Genomic DNA, 8,031 nt, shown 5'->3' with positions numbered 1-8,031 from the left:
AGCGCACTACCGCTTGAGCCACATCTCCAGCCCCTTTATTTCACTTGTTTGTTTTTGCATGTGGTACTGAGGATCCAACCCAGGGTCTCGCATGTGCAAGGTGAGCTCTCTACCACTGAGCCACAACCCCAGCCCGATTTTTTGTGTTTTTTTTAGGGGGTGGGAGGGACCAGGGATTGAACCCAGAGGCACTTAACCACTGAGCTACATCCCAGCTATTATTTATTTATTTTGAGGTAGTCTCACTAAATTGCTTAGGGCCTTGCTAAATTGCCAAGGCTGGCTTTTTTTTTTTTTTTTTAAGGTGGACACAATATCTCTATTTTATTTATTTATTTATTTATTTAATTTTTTATTTTTTTAGAGAGAATTTTAATATTTATTTTTTTTAGTTATCGGCGGACACAACATCTTTGTTTTGTATGTGGTGCTGAGGATCGAACCCGGGCCGCACGCATGCCAGGCGAGCGCGCTACTGCTTGAGCCACATCCCCAGCCCTCTATTTTATTTTTATGTGGTGCTGAGGATCGAACCCAGTGCCTCACATGCCAGGCGAGCATGCTAACACTTGAGCCACATCCCGAGCCCCATCAAGGCTGGCTTTGAACTTGCTATCCTCCTGCCTTAGACTCCTGAGTTGTTGAGATTGCAGACATGCACCACCATGCCCGCCTCATCTTAGCCATTCTTAAGTGTACAGTCCAGTATTGCTAAGTACATTCACATTGCTGTGCAGAATATCTCCAGAACTTCTATATCTTGCAAAACTGAAACACTGTACACATTGAACAACTACCCCTTTCTCCTTCCCCCAACCCAATCCATTTTCTGTTTTTATGAGTTTGACTATTTTATTTATTCATTTATTTATTTAGGTACCAGGGATTGAACTCAGGGGCACTCAACCACTGAGCCACATCCCCAGGCCTATTTTGTATTTTATTTAGAGAAAAGGTCTCACTGAGCAGCTTAGCACCTTGTTGTTGCTGAGGCTGGCTTTGAATTTGTGATCCTCCTGTCTCAGTCTCCCAAGTCTCTGGGATTACAGGCATGCGCCACCACACTTTGCGAGTTTGACTATTTTAAATGTCTTATAAGTGGAATCATGTAATGTTTATGGTTTTGTGACTGGCTTATTTCACTTAGCATAGTGTCCTCAAGGTGGATGGTCCATGTTATATCATGTGACAAGATACTCTTCTTTTTTCTTAAGGCTGAATAATCAGGTAGACACCACATTTTGTTTATGTTGCCATCCATTGGTGACATTTGGGTTGCTTCCATCTTTGGGTTATTATGAATAGCAATGAATATGGGTGTGCGAATATCTCTTCAAAATTCTGCTTTCCATTCTTTTAGATATAAACCCAGAAGTGGTATCCCAATGAGTTTTTGTTTTTCTCTTGTTTTGTTTTTGAGATGGGGTCTCTGTGTTGCCAGGTTGGCCCTGAACTCCTGGTTTGAGTGATCCTCCTGCCTCAGCCTCCCAAGTTGCTGGGACTACAGGTGCACACTACCATGCTTAGAGTTTTGTTTTGTTTTGGTTTGGTTTTTTGGTATTGCGGATTGAACCCAATACCAAGCTACATACCCATTCCATTTTTTATTTTGATACAGGGTCTCACTAAGTTGCTAGTGAAGATCTCACTAAATTATGGACTCCTGTCTCAGCCTCCCCAGCTGCTAGGGTTACAGTTGTGTGCCACCCCACCTGGCTAAGGATGTATTCTAAAATTCCACATCTTATCCCCAAAATGATTTGAGGACATGGTTCCAGCCTCTTCATCAGCATCTTTTTAAAAAAAATTTTTTTTTTGAACCACTGAAAACCACTGAAGGTAAAAGAGGAGTGTGACCAACAAATCCTTGATGGAAGCCAGGTGTGGTGGTGCATTCTTGTAATCCCAGTGACTCAGGAGGTTGAGATAGGAGGATCATAAATTGCAGGTCAACCTGGGCAATTTAGTGAGAGCATGTCTCAAAATAAAAAAGGTTGGGTTGGGGGCTGGGAGTGTGGCTGAGCAGCACTTGCCTAGCATGCACAAAGTCCTGGGTTCAATCCTCAGCACCACATAAAAATAAATAAAATAAATGTATCCAAAAAAAAAAAAAAAAAGGTCGGTGTTGGTATGTAGCTCAGTGGCAGAGCACCCCTACGTTCAATCCCCTGCACCATACACACACAAAAAGTCTTTGAGGAATAAAACTCTTCACCTTTACCTTTGGGAAGTAGCTGCAGATAATTAAGACCATAAGAAATGGACTGAGTGGGCAAAGGCAAAGCTTTTTTCCTCTTTTACAGTCTTCCAAAACATTCACAAAGTTGCATTCAAACATTTAAGTCCTACAGATGTTCAGGGGTCACCAAGGACCGATATCCTGTGTATGATACTTGGTCTGTGTTGGGGTTAATAGCATAGATGCAAATGAAGATGTCCTGGGCCTGTTACAGAACCTCACTGAAGTCTCCGAGTAGCGAGTAGCTTATCTTAAACTAGCACTCAGCTCTGGACATTTATACCAATTATACCAGATATTGTTATTATTATGGTACTTGGGGATGGAACCCAAGGGTATTCTACCTATGACCTACATCCCCAATTTTTTGTTTTTGTTTAAGATAGTGTTTCACTAACTTGTTGAGCCTTGAACTTGTGATCCTCCTGCTTCAGCCTTCCAAGTTGCTGGGATTATAGGCATGTGCCACCATGCTCAACTAAAACCCAGTGGTGGTGGTGGGTGTTTACGTGGAATATCCTGACTTCTTTCTTTCCTTCTATTTTACCCCTTATACCTTTCCTAAACTTTGTGTTTGAAATATCTTGATTTTTTAAAAATTGGCAATTAAATTTTCAAAGTGTCTTAAGAAGCATTGAGTAGGGGCTGGGGGCGGGTAGCTCAATGACAGAGAGCTTGCCTAACATGTGCCAGGTCCTGGATTGAAGCCCCAGCACTGCAAAAAAAATTAAAAAGCATCATGTAAGTCAAAGGAAAAACTGAGAGTTTGCAATCTCTGGTGTGCTTGTACTATGGAGCATTTATGGTAGTCGGTGGCCTCTGGAGAAGAAATGTGTGTTCTCTCCTGGAACAGAAAGAGGGTGTGGTAATGGGGCATCTGTCAAATACCTACAACTATACTTGGGAATTGTTGAATATTTTGTAGGCTGAGAGGAAACAACCTAAAATGAACAAATAAGTTCTCCATGTAAGCATGTCAGTGCCAGTCCCATCGGAGAGACAAGCCCCAGGTCTCTCATCTATTCTGTTTGTGTTTACTTCTTGGAGCCATTATAAGAACTGACTTGCAAAACATTGACTTTTTCCTAAAATGTTATGCAGGTACTAATTGGAGCGATTATTTTGCCACAACAAAATAATAATAGCTCAGAGGAGTGTAACATTTGTGGAATGAAGGTAGCTTTTGTAGAAGCTGAGCCAGGAGATGTTAGAACCAACCTCTAGCTGGAAGAAACCAAGAGGAAAGAATGCCCTAGTGGTTCTTCCCTAGTGGGTTTGAGACAGAGACAGAATGCTGATCTTTTCTGGAAGTGATGTTGAGGAATCTGTGGATTTTAGAAATACATGTGGCCATAAATGGTCTGCGATCTGCTCTGAACAACTGAGCTCACCCCCAGACCTCAGGAATCTCACACTGGAAGTTCAGCTGAAAGAAATTTCTGACCTTTCCACCAGTTCTCTGGAGTAGGTCAGGGTTTTATAGTGTATTTCATATTCCCATCAGGAAAATACTAACTAAACTCTCAGATTCTATTACTCATAGTCTGGGCATGGTGGTGCACACCTGTAATCCCAGCAACTCAGGGGGCTAAGGCAGGAGAATCACAAGTTCAAAGCCACCTTAGGCAACTTAAACATTGACTTCAAATATAAATAATAAAATGGGCTGGAGGGGCTGTGGCTGTGGCTCAGTGGTAGCGCACTTGCCTGGCATGTGTGAGGCACTGGGTACAGTTCTCAGCACCACATATAAGTAAATAAAATAAAGGTATATATATGTATATATATATGTATATATATATATACACACACACACATGGGCTGGGGATATAGCTCAGTGGTAGAGCACTTCTGGGTTCAATTGCCAATACCATACATATGCACACAAAGGCAGCATAGTTAATCATCAGTACTGAGAATATTATAATTCCATTATTGCTATAATGCTTTACAATTTACACTTGTGGGGGCTGGGGATGTGGCTCAAGCGGTAGCGGGCTCGCCTGGCTTGCGTGCGGCCCGGGTTCGATCCTCAGCACCACATACAAAACAAAGATGTTGTATCTGCCAATAACTAAAAAATAAAAATAAATATTAAAATTCTCCTCTCTCTCTCTCCCTCTCTCACTCTCAAAAAAAAAAAAAAAAAAAAACAACGACAACAACAAAAAAAAACAATTTACACTTGTATCTCCTCATGTTGCTCCATAGCTGTTGTCATTCCTACTTTCAGATGAGGAATCTGGTATTTTCCCAGATATATTCCCTATTTCCGTTATAAGAATTCCCATTGACATTTAGTTAGAGCTCAAGATTTTTTTGTTTGTTTGTATCAGGAATTGAATCCAAGGTTGCTTAACCCCTGAGCCACATCCCCAGCCCTTTTTGAGACAGGGTCTTACTAAGTTGCTGAGACTGGCGTTGAATGTACAATCCTCCTGCCTCAGCCTCCCGAGTCATTGGGATTACAGGCATGTGCCACTACACCCCGCTGAGTTCAAGATCTTTCTTTTCTTTTCTTTTTTTTTTTTTTAAGCAACAAAAAGGTGTTTATTGCAAGCTAGCTCGGTCCTCCGCGCACACAGCAACTGGTGACACTGAGAGGCCCCGAGCCCAGAGTTTGCAGCAGTTTTATACATTCTTTGGAGAAGGCAGGGCCCCCACATACAGCATAGCATCTCTTAGCAAATCATCACAAACCGCGGGAAAATCAAACAACAACTCTAAAAAATGATTAGCAGATTCACTGGTGGGAACAAGTTGGGTAGGGATGATTGGTTACTACAAAAGGGGTATTCATTTGAACTGATTGGTTTAAGCCAAGAGGGGTGTACGTGGTGAACTACATGGTTTCCCAACACGTTTATCAACCACCATAAACTACTGGGAGGGTCATCTGGAATCCCAGGTATTTCCCTGTCTCATGCTGATTGGTGGCTGCTAGGGGGCTGCTATGGATCCCCACCTAGCCTGACTGAGTCAGGGACACCTGGCGCAGCAGATCTCTCCTGTTATTTGTAGATAAACAACTTAGCAGGGTGGGAATGTGCCTAGGAGTGCTCTGTGGGTCTTTCTAAGGACAAAGGTGATGTCCCTTCCTTGGATAGGCTTTGCTCTGAGGTAGAGGCTGGTTTTTCATTCCCCCTCTTTATCTGGAAACTTGGGAACCAATGATGGTTCCCTCAGTTGGGGGCCTATTTGGGCTGGCTCTACATCTTGGTAAACAGTAATCCTCAGGGGACAGTCTTCAACTTCCCAGACTCACTCAAAATTGGCTTCCTAGATCCAACCTGACTCTATTTACCTATCTACACTATCTATTTTTGGCTTCATTCCCCCCTAATTTTAGGAACTCTTTATTGCTGTAAGGAGAAGGGGCGATGGCTTGTTCTGGCTTCTTCAGAGCTGAAAAGGGGTGTCGAACATGAGGGGGCTCAACCACATGGGGGACAACGTGGGGGACGTGAGTTCCCTTTTAGAAGTCAGTTCTATTTGAAGTCTGGTTGGGGAAAAACATGTTGTCATCTGGGGATGGGTGCTTCTATGAGAGAAACAAAAACCATGAGTACTGGGCTGGGGATGTGGCTCAAGCGGTAGCGCGCCCGTCTGGCATGCGTGCGGCCCGGGTTCGATCCTCAGCACCACATACAAACAAAGATGTTGTGTCCGCCGATAAATAAAAAATAAATAAATATTAAAAAATTCTCTCTCTCCCTCTCTCTTTAAAAAAAAAAAAAAAAAAAAAAACAAACCATGAGTACTGAATGAATGTTGCAGCAGCTAGAATATGTCACTGTACAGAAGTTTCCTCACCAGGCTTTAACATCCCCAGTTATCAGGACTGTAAGCATAACATTTAACTTTTAGGGTTACAGATGTCCTCCCCCTTAAGATACAGTTTAATAATTTAATGTCATCTGATCTAGTTCAAGATCTTTCACATGGCCTAAGTCCTTGTTCTGGTCCTTGCCCACTTCTCCAGACCCCTCTTGCACCACTTTTTCCAAAACTTTCCGTTTTAGCCATCTTAGATTTCTTTTACTTTTTTTTTTTTTTTAAAGAGAGAAGAGAGAGAAAATTTTTTAATATTTATTTTTCAGTTTTTCGGTGGACACATCTTTATTGTTGTGTCCACCGAAAAACTGGATCGAACCCAGCGCCCCGCGCATGCCAGGTGAGTGCGCTACCGCTTGAGCCACATCCCCAGCCCAACTTTCTTAAATAGGTCTTCTTTCTAGCTAAAGATCCATTGTATATGGTATTTCTTCTGCTAGGACACTTTTTTCTCTCCTCTTTGCCTGGTCTCAGTTTAACATCATTTCTTCAAGGGAGCTTTCATGAACATTCAGGCTACTTTGGACTCCTTGGTAATGCTGTGTAGTGCCCCACACTTTCTACTATGAAGACTCATCATACTTAGAATTATTCATTCAAGGGCTGGGAATGAAGCTCAGTGGTAGAGCTCTCGTGTAGCATGTGCAAGGCCCTGGGGTCCATCCCCAGCATCACACAAAAAAAAAAGAAAAAAAAATTTACTCATTAGACTTTTCTCTCCTCACTAGATCCTAAGTTTCACACAGGCATAGTGCAAGTCCATCTTGTTTGATACTGTAGCCTTAAAGCCTAGTACTATATTCTTTTGTAACCACTGTCTTTCTGCATGGCCTATGGCCATGGAATGAATGCATCCAAACTTTACCTTGAATCCCACCCTCAGGTTCAATGCTGTGGGGCTTTTTTGACAAGGCTCCTTCTGCTATTTCAATAACCAAAGTCCTTTGATCAGCAACAAAAATGTGAACTTACCACACCACACCAAATGAGGTTGGAGCACAGTGCCTCTCTTTGATAACAATCAGAAAAGGCCAGTGCTAATCTCAGTATCTTCCAGTTTCTGTGATGTTCACAAGCCTTGGACAGTACCCTATTGGGCAGGGTCACAGATGGTAGGGAAATTTAAAGCTGCCCAGACTATTCCTATCTCAGCTGCTTCCTGGGTGTAGTGCACATTAGGGTCATTTGTAGATGGATCACAATTTTTTCCCCTCCTTTGTTCATTTTTCGTGGTATTAGGGATGGAACCTAGGCCCTCAATGCATGCTTGGTAAGTGCTCTACCACTGAGCTATATTCCCAGCCAAGTCCCCCCCCCCCCCTGTGGTGCTGGGGATGGAACCCATGGCCTTGTGCATCAAGGCAAGCACTCTAACAACTGAGCTATATCCCCAGCCCCATGCCCCATTTGTTGGAAGGAGTAAGGTATAGTCACCAGATTAATAAGGCAGTCAGAGGAAGTAACAGTCATTCCAGCTGGTGTGGCAGGCATTTGGCTGGTAAGCAAGCCCTAGTGGGAGGAACTCATGGCCTTGTTTCAACTTTAGCCAGCTGAAGTCCCTGCAAGTTGGGTATGCATGAACACCTCCCCGCCCCGCTTTTTTTTTTTTTTTTTTTTTTGTACTGGGGATTTAACCCAGAAGACAATTTGCCACTGAGGCACATCCCTAGCCCTTTATTCTTTTTTTCTTTTTTGGTGCTGGGGATTGAACCCAGAGCATTGGGCTTGCGAGACAAGCACTCTACCAACTGAGCTATATCCCCAGCCCCTAGCCCTTTATTCTTTATTTTTATTTTGAGACAAGGTCTAAGTTGCTTAGACCCTTGCTAAGTTGCTAAGACTGACCTAGAACTTGCAATCCTTCTGCCTGGGCCTCTCAAGATGCTGTGATTACAGGAGTACACCACTGAGCCCAGTATCCCTTGCTCCTTTTGAAAGCCAGTTACGTCTCTCCTTAC

The sequence above is a fragment of the Callospermophilus lateralis genome, chromosome 11 (assembly GCF_048772815.1).
Source record: "Callospermophilus lateralis isolate mCalLat2 chromosome 11, mCalLat2.hap1, whole genome shotgun sequence".
NCBI lineage: Eukaryota > Metazoa > Chordata > Mammalia > Rodentia > Sciuridae > Callospermophilus > Callospermophilus lateralis.
Note: the sequence above shows the minus strand (reverse complement) of the source record.